At 41.6% G+C, this 12,080-nt stretch overlaps 1 long non-coding RNA gene across 6 annotated transcripts in view; it reads right to left on the bottom strand.

Moving 5' to 3' along the window:
• LOC115073286 overlaps positions 1-12,080 on the bottom strand; it is a 176,788-nt gene that overhangs the window by 82,999 nt on the left and 81,709 nt on the right. For 4 of the 6 annotated variants that reach the window (XR_003851966.1, XR_003851969.1, XR_003851967.1 and 1 more), the window contains exons 3-4: positions 4,379-4,491; positions 2,062-2,360 (exon numbers count right to left, since the gene is read on the bottom strand). This is a non-coding gene — a long non-coding RNA (uncharacterized LOC115073286). The remainder of the gene's footprint in view (positions 1-2,061; positions 2,361-4,378; positions 4,492-12,080) is intronic. The other 2 variants (XR_003851970.1, XR_003851971.1) reach the window with 1 other exon arrangement.

Below are 12,080 nucleotides of genomic sequence, written 5' to 3'. Positions count from 1 at the left end.
CTATTAGGTATTCTCCCCAAATCAGGCGTTAATTTCTGAACAGCCCAAAAAAGTGTACAGAAAAGCAGAAAATACTGCTTTTCTGTACATCCTCTGACTTAATATCGTCAGAGGATGTACAGAATTAATGAGCGTCCGTTTTCCTAATCCATGGCTGTGCACCGGTTAGGAAATTGTTGCTCGTAAAATTGAGTGTCCGTTTTCCAAACCTGCTGACAGCCACCTCTCCTGGGCCAAGGAGGCACTAGGCGTGCACAATTGTCCCTAGTGCCTCCTTTTAGTTCGACCCCTCATTTGCATTCTGTATCGCGTGCCCAGGAGAGGGAGCTGAGCGTGCCTTCAAAGAGCAGGCACCGAAAAAGGATGCTTTTTTTCAGCACGTCTGTACTGTATTGGCCTGACTATGCATGTAAAACTGTGTGTCCTGCTTAGCGCTCTCACATGGAAATCCCATGCAAATGAAGGCATTAGCTATTATTCCTCCCACCCACCCCCAAGGTAGAGAGTTGTTCAGACTTAACGTTTTTACTACTGGAAATTTTACCCCTGCTCAGAGGTGGAGTAAAGTTTCCAATGCTTATGCCAGTCTATGGGCAGGAGCTGGAGTTCTGGTACAGGGACCTGTAATGAAGATTTATGCACAGAATACAGACTCTGCATACACAAAGCATTTTTTCTGTGCATATATATGATTTGTGTGCACAAAAAAATGTTTTCGGCTCTGAAAGCATTTTTGTGCACATAAATCATGTTTGTGCACATAAAAATCTTTTATGTGCACAAAACATGAGTTTTGTGTGCACAGATCACATCTGAAAGACTCCCCCCGAGTTAAAATGTGCGATCAGTCTGTGCTAAATGCACTTTTTTTTTTTGTAAATGATATTTTATTTAAGTATCCATAACCAGCACACTAATAAACAGAAAATATAGCATCATATAACAAGTTACAAAGCACAGTAACAATACCATTAGTAAGATATGCTTTTGTCATCATTATGCAAGTGAACATTATGCATGTTCACTTGCATAATGAGGTATATCTACGGTTGGATAAGTCTTCCAGTCCCTCACAGAAGGTCAAAATTCACAAACTCATAAGAGCAGCCGTATATCAGTAAGCACATGATGTGGCCAGGCGGGCCATCTATTCTGATGATACTGACGAGCCCAACTTCCATTGCTGGTAGGGAGACCAAACAGAACTGAATCCGGGCACATTATGATGTTTCCGAGCCGTTAGTTTATGTAACTCGCACGCCGTATCTAGCTTTTATAGTGATATCTTTCACTTGAGTGGGGAGCACCTTTTTCCAGCTAGCTGCTATCAATATCGGATGTATCACTAACCAGTTCTGTTTGTGCCCTCCACTGGTACATTCAGTAAAGCATTTTCAGGAGAAAGCGCTACGTCTACCTTGACTATTTGCTGTATTAAGCTAACTACTTCCCTCCAAAATTTGACCAACAATGGGCATTCCCACCACATACGGAAGAAGGGACCTGCCTGACCGCATTCTCTCCAACACTTATCCGATTGGTAAATGTGGGCCTTGAAAAGTCAAAGCGGGGTATTAAATGCACATTTTTAATTCAGGGTTGTGTGCACATTTTCCAATCCAACTCCCAATATATTAGCACACCATTAGCTTACAACATTGGGAGTTAACGTGTTTTTTTAATCCTGCACATTAAGAAAACATGCTCTGAGTTCCAGCCTACGGTTTTAACCCATGCATTATTGCGTCGGCCCCAACAGTAGTAGCAGCAGTAATAGGAGGACCATATAACACCTGGAGTAGTTCCTAAACCTGTCCTGATGAGCTCACAGCCAGTTGGGTTTTCAGGATATCCACAATGAATATGCAGGAGACAAATTTGCATACACTGGCCATTCAATGTTTGCGGATATATCTCATGCAAAATTCATTGTGGATATCCTGAAAACCCGAATGGCTACGGGGTCAGTAGCACAGGCGAGGTTCTTAGTGCAATGTAGAGAAAAGGCAGTAAAGAGGCAATTGGTTTTTTCCATTAATTTGAAAAAGCCCTTATTTGTACCTTTTCATCTTCTTTCACCGCAGAAGTTTGCTACAGTTAGTAAGTCATCAGTTTACGGGGAGTCAATCTCTCAATTGCTTTTCCTGGTCATCTGACAATCTCCATTCCTATCACAGTAAACTCTGACAGCTGCACTGTTCTGGTGCTGTGCTGTATCAATGTATGCATTCTCCATGGTACACAGTGCAAACAGATGAGAGATTAGCTCTATATGCTGGAGAAGAATTCATCTCTCACAGGCAGCGAACGTGCGTTAAATGATTTATCATCTGTTTTTAGGTTTTAATCGATAAAAGCCCCTGATGCAAAAAAATAAAATAAAATAGGTGATGTGGATGAACTTTCAAAATCACATAAGATGTGACAAAGAGGATTTACATGGACTGGTAAGCTTGTTTACAACAGCACTTCTAAAATGGGTCCTCGCGTTCACCCTAGCCAGTCTGCTTTTCAGGATTTCCCCAATGAATATGCATGAAATAGATCTGCATGCATCAACTCCATTGTATGCAATATATCTTATGGACATTTTGGCTATGTTGAAACCAGACTGGTTAGGGGAGCACTACAGGACCCAGCTGAGAACCAGTGGTCTACAACATGATAGAATATGACAGTAGATAACATCACTAAGGCCCATCTAGTTTAACTCTTATGTTGAGCCAATAAAAAGCATCACAACCTGCAGAAGAAAAGTGTGAAACCGCTAGAATGGTTTGGTGAACTAGGACCAGGCCACCTGCTCTATTCTCTGATTTTCCAGAAGAAAACTCTTGATAGCAGAGGGTCAGAGACCCAATAGCTTTGGAAGCATAATCAAGCTTTGGCTCCTCACTCCGGTCTGCTAGCGTTAATGCAGCTGACATGACGTCTTCTTCTTTACCCTTCTGTCCAGTTTAAGCACCAGCTACCAAGGTAGACCAGAATGAGGTGTAGAGCTTGCACGTGCAGGGCATGGGCAATAATTTATGAAACCGTCACAGCTCTAACTAGGCACTGTAGGAATGAAAAATGACTTCCCAATATAATCTAATTATCAAAGTCCTAGCCATTCAGTCAGGAACAAGATAGAATGGAATGCTTTCTGCTCTTAATTACCTACCAAATCACAGGTGTTAATTAACCTGACTCCTCAGAAAAGCACTTACAGATTTTGCTTACGTTACCTAAATGGCACCACCTCAAGGGGACTTTTAGAAGAGTTAAGTCAACCAAGAACTCCACTCTAGCTTCAGCCAAGGCATTTCTGGGCCTAGGCAAGGGTTATGCTTTTAAACAGGTGGTCACTGGGCAACGCTAGGTCGTAGTGCAACTTAAGTTCTATGCCATTTCAACTAGCTTCTCCCTCCCAAATATCTACATTACAGTAGACACAACTAAGATAAAGTAACAGTCTGTATTTTTATAGTTACTTTTCACAATCAGGATAACACATGCGCTTTTACAGTCTTCATAAATTTCTGTGCAGGAGTCAAAAACTGCCCAATTCTTTATCCAAAATAAAAGGGTAAGGCAAACTCTGGCTCCCACATTGCACTGTGCATGGAACACAGAAATGATGTTTAATAACATCATTAAGGTCTATCTCTAGATCCTTTATAAGCCGACTCCACATGGTAATTGTATCTGCATCACAGAGAACTGATCTGCAAATTTAACTTGGAGAGGCCCCCAGTGAAAGCTCTACAAAATGATATAAAGTCACAATTCTCAAACAGATTATAGCAGAGGATAAATGTACAATATTCAGTAGGGATGTGAATCGTTTTTTGACGATTTAAAATATCGTCCGATATATTTTAAATCGTCAAAAATCGTTAGGGCCACGATACAATACCAATTTCCCCGATTTATCGTCAAAAAATCGTAAATCGGGGGAAGGGGGAGGGCAGGAAAATCGGCACACTAAAACACCCTAAAACCCACCCAGCATGACTGGTTGAGTTACCAGTCTGTCCCATCTATTAATTAATTAGCTCCCAAGCTGGAAAATTAACTAACCCTAGTACAAGTAATATGTTCTAATGTGAAAATGATTTAATTTCATCATCAGTCTTTGCTAGAAGTGTAACTGGTGAAACAGTTTTAAATACTGCATGCGTAGGGGGTTGTTTGCATTAGTGGAGGAACCGACTGAGGAAGTGGGTGTTCATATGTGGTATTTTAACTATCCTCAACATCTCCAAGTGCCATCATACACTGTGCAGTTTCTCGAGAAGATTGTGGTAGCACCATAGATGGTGAATGGCAAACAGAGACCAATAAACAAAACAGAAACAAACAAACAAAAAAAACAATAAAAAGCTGATAGTGTTACCTAATGGTTAGAGCACTGAGCTGTCAAATCGGCAGACCCAAGGTCCTTTCTACCCCATGTCCATCATTCACTTTGACCTTGACCATCCCATGCTCAAGATTAGATTCGAAAATCTACAAAGAAAAGTTGCAGACACATGAATTATCTGGCATAGTGCAGTGTAAACTGATAGTACTAGCTGAATAATAAATAGTGCTAGCAAATAAAAGCAAAAGGTCTTCATCCGGGCTCCAAACAATATCAGGGTTCTGCTAGTCCTCATCTCCTGGGAAGAGAATTCCAGGGTTGGAGACCCATTAACAAAGAAAAAAAAACAAAAAACCAGGCCATACTGCCCTTCCATGTAAATTAATTAATTATTAGGATTTCTATTACAGCACAAACTGGCCAGCTGGCCTCCACTGAGAACTGCAGATGCTGTGAAGTGGCCTGAAGCTTTATAGGGTCCTTCAGGTAACGTTGGTATTGGAATGATGCAGAAAATCACGGCCCAAACAGAGTCACTCGCCAATGAAATACAGATAATAGATAAAAGCAAGCCGACGTTAACAGAGTGATGTTGTGAGGAGAGGCAAAGCAGTTGGTTATTATCTGATCCTAGGGACCGCAATTCATTTTTCAGCATTCCTCCTCATGCTATCTGGATTTTATTATTTAATGCTCTGGACATTTCTCAGCAGCCCTACAGTAGCAATGACCCACAAGCGGTATGAAGCAGCAGCTCAGTGAATGAGAAAATGAATCATTGGGCTCTTTTCGTACAAAGAAATGAAAGATAAAACAGCAAGTTAACACCTCATGCAGAAGATCACTGAAGCAGCGCCTCAGAAAATATGAGTTTGCTTCAGAGTTCTAGCCATGTTTGCTGGAAAAAGAAAAACAAAGAATATTTAATACAATATTTCTTGCCATTTTTCAATTTCAAGACTCAAGAGAAAAGAACTATCCAAGCATTTAATTTTGACCCACTGGTTTCAGAGTCTTCCAGTGGCTTAGCCTGACTTGGAGATGCAATGGAATCCAAATTATGCTTTCATCTGCTGCAAATTGTAAGTGTCATACTGATCCTTATTATGTCCCCAAACCTCTGGAAGGTAGCGACACATGGAAACTGGAAAGCTAGTGTGAAATGATGCAGCGGCTTACAGAGCATCCCAGGAGATGTGCCGTCTAGTCAGACACTCGTACCTAATCCAGGAGGAACAGTGACTGCTGGATGCATCAGGATGGTAACAGTCCAGTCATCCAACAATGAGTAATCCTACATACAAACAGGGGGACCATTAAATCGATCACATTTTTAAAACACTACCTTTTATATTTTTCCATATAGATATATATGAATTTAGAGTGAAAAACAGGTGCAGTCACACATCAGCAATGAACAAATCTCAGCTGAGAGAATCACAGCTCAATCTAGTTGACTGACAGAAAGTGTAATCCCCACACCACACCACACCACACCCTCAAACAAACACTCCAAAAATATCTTCATGCACATCACAAAGATTTATTTTGAACCCACACATAAAAAGAAAACAGAAAAATATTTTTGGAGGGCGTGGTGTGATGATTACACCTTTTGTCCGTCAACAAAAGTGAACTGTGATTCTATCAGTTGCGCTTTGATCAGCGCTGATGTGTGAATGCACCTATTTTTTCACGATTGTTATCTATCTATTTATCTATCTCTCTATTTCTATATTTGAAAAACTATAAAGGATAGTGTTTAAAGTGTATGACTGATTTAATGGAAGGGCTCTGCCATTTCCACCTCGCCATATGAGTGCAAATATTCAGGTAATGTGCTGTCCGTTGGGATAACATGGAGCAGTCACAGGTTCACATCGGAGGGACTGAGAGAAATCACTTCATTTTGGTAGACAGGATCACAGCTAGCTAGAGGAGTGCAGATGCATCTTTGAAATGGGTGTAGACAGAGGTGTCAGAGCTGGTATGTGTGCTAAAATCTCCAGCTATGACAGCTAGGTAGAAAATAAGAAATTCACTTAACCTCCTGGGAAAAGAATTATCATGGCCATCATGCAAGATGTTTCAGGGGAATTACAAATTGGAGACTGTTTATTTCTCAATTTAATAGGCTGTCACCATGATCTCAATCAGATCCATTCTTTAATGGACTGTGAGTGACCATCTAACCAAACATGATTTTCATGTTATTTTCCTATCTTATTTGTTTAAAAGCAAGAGGAATTAGTAAAGGAAAACATGCCTTACTTCCTGCAGAACAAATCCCACAGGGAGAGTAAAGGCAGGCAAGCATCTGATTTCTCCTAACGTTGGCGGCACTTATTATCGGGCCGATACAGAAAGAGCGCGGGAGAGCCGGCGAGCGCCCGCTCTCCCGACGCGCGCGCAGGCCAGTGTCCTGGGCTCCGGATTCAGTATCGGCCTGCATGCAAATGAGGGCCCGCTGTAAAAGGAGGCGTCCCTAGTGCCTCCTTTTTAACAGAAGCGGCAGCTGTCAGCAGTTTTGACAGCTGACGCTCAATTTTACCGGCGTCGGTTCTAGAACCCGCAGACAGCCACGGGTTTGGAAAATGGACGCCAGCAAAATTGAGCGTTCATCTTCCAACCTGTGGGCCGTGGGCAGATTTTTAATTTTCTTTTTTTTAATTTTTAATTTTTTTTTATTTTTGGGGCCTCCGACTTTTATCGCTATGATATTAAGTTGGAGGGTGTACAGAAAAGCAGTTTTTTCTGCTTTTCTGTACACTTCCCCGGTGCCGGCTGAAATTAAAATGTGCGGCTTGGCTGCACATTTTGCTTTCTGTATCGCGCAGGAATAACTAATAGGTCCATCAACATACATTTGAATGTTGTGGGTGCTATTAGGTTAGGGGGGCTTGGCCGCGCATTTTTGACGCACTATTACCCCTTACTGTATAAGAGGTAAAAATAGCGTGTCGAAAATGCATGGCCAAACACAGGCTAACAGTACTGTATTGGCTCGAATGTGAAGAATAATTCATATATCCACGGGTAGGTGGTCCCATTCCTTACAGCTGTGATAATGCACTCCGCCTCTGAGCACAGACACATAGAGTAAAGGTGCAGGCATCCTGGAGTCCCCCTGCCAGCAGCCACAGTTCACCAAGGATGCAAAATGGTAAAGAACTGGAATTCATAGTCCAGTCCATGTGGTACTGCACACCTGCACTGTCCAGTATCTTACTGGACATCTTTTTTATACAGATATAGACATCAAAAACAGTTTTATGAAATGATACCAAAATTTCTTGTGTTTTCAGACAATATTAACAAATTAGAACTTGCATGGAGCAGCAGTTACCACCCTTAACAAAAGGCATGGGGGTAACCTGCACAGGGCAGCAGTTACTACCACAAGCAAATTGCTGGGCAGATTGGATGGACCATTTGGTCTTTATCTGCCATTGTTACTTTGTTACTATATTAGAACTAAGCAAGTAATAAATGCAATGACATCAAATTCACTTTGTTCATATTTTTCAGAATAGTTTATTTTTGTAATAGCAAATACAAAGTGTTACTTTCACCTTGCAGGGTGACACTAAAATCCCAGTAGGCAGTGACAGTAAATTGGTTGGGCACTGATGGTCTTCTTCCGAGTGCCCTACCGTTCTTTCATTTCGTAGATATTTATTAAATATGCTCCCCTTTAGGTTGATGTGCCATGTAAACAAAAGGAGGACTGAGTCTGTGACTGCACCCTGTGAGCATCAGCTGAACATCCGTTTCCCGGCTCTCTCTTTGCCCGATCCAGTCCACGCAGTCAACCATATAGGGCCAGCTTTACCCTCTTCTCAGGTATTTCGGAATAAACGAATGTCTTAATTCTGATCTCCGTGCTCATTGCTAGTCCACGGTCATCATTAAGCAGGGACAACACAGCTTGAGTTTCATGATCCATTTCCCCGAACAGTCACAGAGGAAATGAAGTAGAAGTGATCAATGAATCCCACAAAGCAACATGTACATGGAGCCCAGCATCTCATCTCCATAAAGCGACTCCGAGCAGCATGAAGATGCTTTAAACTAAAGTATCTGTACTCAGAGGGCTGTTGAGTAACGGGCTCCTTATATTGAACAGCTGCTTCCAGCTGGGGATTTTATGGAAGATGCATGAAATTTTCATGTTGCTGTGGGATCAAATTTCAGTCATTTATTTGGTTAACCAAACTCTGCAAGTACAGTAGTTCAGTGGAAGCTCTGTTTTTGTTTTGTTATTTTGCAATTGTGGGCCTGACGTAATAAAATACAATTAAAGGCTGTAAACTAAATTTTAGCTCCCTTTGTTTTGTTTTTTTAACTCACGTGGTATAAAGCATCCTAACTTCCAATGTAGTGAGCTAATGGTATGCTAATGCATCAGGAGTTTTAAAAAGTGTGCTAATCTGAAAATGGGCATATATGATTTATGTGCACATAAAAAGTTTTCAGCATAGAAAAAACACACTCTGTACACACAAATAGTGTCTTCTGCTTATAAAGTCTGATTTATGAGCACATAAAAAAATAATGTGTGCACAAGGGTATTTTCTGCAATAAACATGTCAAGCCCCTTCACCTCCCTGCTTTGGGGAGTAATAGTTCACACCTTCAATAACACGTGATTTAAGTGGAGAAGCACATATTTTTTGTGCGCACAACTCCCTCACTGCATTGGGAGTGAATTTTGTGCGCAAAATTCTGCAGATAAAACCCAATGTAAACCCCACAGCTCAGCGCAATTTATCATATTGGAGTCCAAGAGAAAGAGAGGGTGAGGCGTAGACAGGGTTGGCCATCTGGTTCCAAGATTTCAGGGCAGGCTGATCCTGGTCCTGGTTTTACCGCACTGCATGCAGGGACTTGTGTTCTTTAAGGCAATGCAATAGGGAAGCTCCTGCATGCAGTGGAGTAAAACCAGGGCTGGATCAACTTGTTCTGAAAATCTGGATCCAGCTGGCAATGCTAGGCAGAAACAGACCATGCTATTTGTTTATCAGAATACTGAGATACAGTGAGCAATAAGGATGTTTGTATCCCTACCTTCCCCCTAACCTCCCACCCTACCAGTACTACTAATGAGATCTGGAATGAAGTTAGATTTTTTTTTTTTAATTAAACCTTGAACTGTGTTAATTACCAGTTTGTCGTAGGGACTGTGAAGCCCTAGGACATTAGAGGCTTTTTTGGGAAGGGGAGGGAGGAAAGGTCAATTTTCTGAATATTTCTTCACTCTTGGCAATTAATCAGAGGCAGGTGCAGAGGGATACTGCAAGGCATGACATTCAGACTGATATGTGAAGGTTATTCATTGTAACAAGAGAGCGTCAGCTAGAATAAAGCAGATCACAAGTCCATTTAATTCAGAATATGTAGCCCAGCTTTGCCTCATTAATCTGCCTGGCCCATATTAATCACATAGAAATACATACGGTTGCAATCTTTAATACCCACAGCCTATTTAACAACTAAATGTGGTAAAGGCCCTGAATGCTTTCTGTAGGCCAGTTTTAGCTTGATTAATGTCATCAAGATGTGGAAAGAACATTTATAGGATAGGGTTGACCCCTCAACCCAGTTCAGCCTGAACAGGGTCATCTGTTTTATCCCACTGCATGCATGGTACTGTACTTCTGATTTCCTCCATAAAAGGAGTTCTATTTTAGATCCGTCACTGTCCATTGCCACCTGTGGTGACATCAGAGCAGTACAACAGAACTTGGTTCCCCTCAAGGGGAACTAGAAAAAAAAATGACCACCCTAAACTAAAATTCAACATACCGGTGAAGGTGCCTATAACTGGAAAATGAAATACAGTGCACAAGGAAACAATTAAATATTCAGGTGCAAAACAATCCATGAGGACAGGGGGTGAGCAAAGCATACGCTTCAGTGCCACTAGCCGGCGAAGGTATCCACCGAGCCAGCAGATACTATGACGTGCTGCTCTGCTCAGAGGCGGAAAACGCACCAGTGCCCAGAACAGGACCTCACAGTCCATGGGTATTTCCCCATCCAGTTGCTGCCTCATGGTCTTGTAGATGCCCATTTTTGCTAGAGCCAGGAGCAGGTTGATGAGGAGATCCCTTGCTTGCCCAAAACTAAACATGCAGGGAAAAGTATAGCCAGAACTGCAGGAGTAGGTTTTTAAGTAAAAGAAAAAGGGGCTGCAATCTGTACAAAAGAAAAACACATGAAACACAGCCTGCATCCATTCCTCCCACAGAGGGGACAGAAAGGTGAGGAGTCTCTGAAATGGGCTAAAAACTAAAAGCTCCATGCAGGATGTGCGGCTGCTGGCAGAAACTGCAGATAAAGGGGCTGCAGAGGAGAGAGGCTCAAGGGTGGCAGACTTGTTGGTTTTCTTTGCCTTGAGGCATATCTTATGAGCATGACCCACTGCCCAGCATAGGAAGCATCTCAACTCCTCTGTGCCATAATAGATTATATGTAAGGCCTTCCACCTCCTCCCTTCCCTGAGGCAGTTTCATGGTCATCTGTGGCAGAAGAGGACTGGTAGGCTCATCTGCATATTCTACCCAGCAAACCCCGGGAGAGGATTCCAGAGGTCACAGCGAACAAACCAGGCTTCGAACTCCACAGCCCCACCTTCCAGAGGCTCTGCACCCCTTGCAGCAGAAGAGGACCGGAAGCACACATCATTAGACACGCACACCTCAAACTTCCTTACTATCATTTACCTTGCTATACCTCATCTGTTTTTATTTGGATTTTTATGTTTTGATTTTACATAGTAATTGTGTTTGATAGAAGTAATTTGTTGCAGATTTTATACATAAGGAATCTAATTCAAAATAAGAGTCAATAAATTGGGTAACTAGGAAGATATAGATAGGTTAATTGTAGTGTGTTGAGGATCATTGCCAGACACATCCAAAATAAATCCCTAGACTAAGAGTACTTTAGGTTAGCTTTACATCCCTGCTCCCTTAGAATTTTAAATCGATAACAAATTAACAAAATTATGATGCAGGAAATAATCCAGCAGCGAGAGGGAGGATTTCCAGTCTTTTGCACTGAGTGCCAGGGACTAGTCCCTGAAAAGGCCAAACACACAGTGATTAAATCAATCCTAAAAAATAAAAACGGCAGAATTGATGATTGGGACAACTACCGACCAATATCCAACCTGCCTTTCATCGCTAAAGTCCTTGAAAAAGCAGTGCTATCACAATTAGAGAACCACCTAGAAGACAACAATATACTACACCCAAACCAATTTGGTTTCAGAAAAAATTGCTCAACAGAAACCCTACTCATCTCCTTAGCTGACCCTGTACTACAAGGGTTCGACAACAGTGAATCATATATGCTGGTACTAATTGATCTAACAGCAGCATTTGATACAGTTGACCATTCCCTGCTATGTCACCAGCTAAGAGAAATTGGTATAGATGGAAATGTTAACAAATGGTTCTCTTCCTTCTTAAAAGACAGGACATTCCAAGTCAAATGGGGTAATAAAATTTCCGACACCTTCCCAATCGATATAGGTTCAGCTCTCTCGGCCAACATCTATTTGTCTAGTATGCACGTGACTAGCAAATCTAGGAATCAACTTCTTTCTATATGCAGACATCATACAATTCTACATCCATTTCGACAAAACATTTGAAAAAACTGCGTCGCCTCTGTCAACATACATAAACGACATACAACAAACTTTCTCAACTGAAACTAACTCTAAACC

The sequence above is a fragment of the Rhinatrema bivittatum genome, chromosome 11 (genome assembly GCF_901001135.1).
Source record: "Rhinatrema bivittatum chromosome 11, aRhiBiv1.1, whole genome shotgun sequence".
Classification (NCBI taxonomy): domain Eukaryota; kingdom Metazoa; phylum Chordata; class Amphibia; order Gymnophiona; family Rhinatrematidae; genus Rhinatrema; species Rhinatrema bivittatum.
This window is presented reverse-complemented; position numbering and strand designations above follow the sequence as displayed.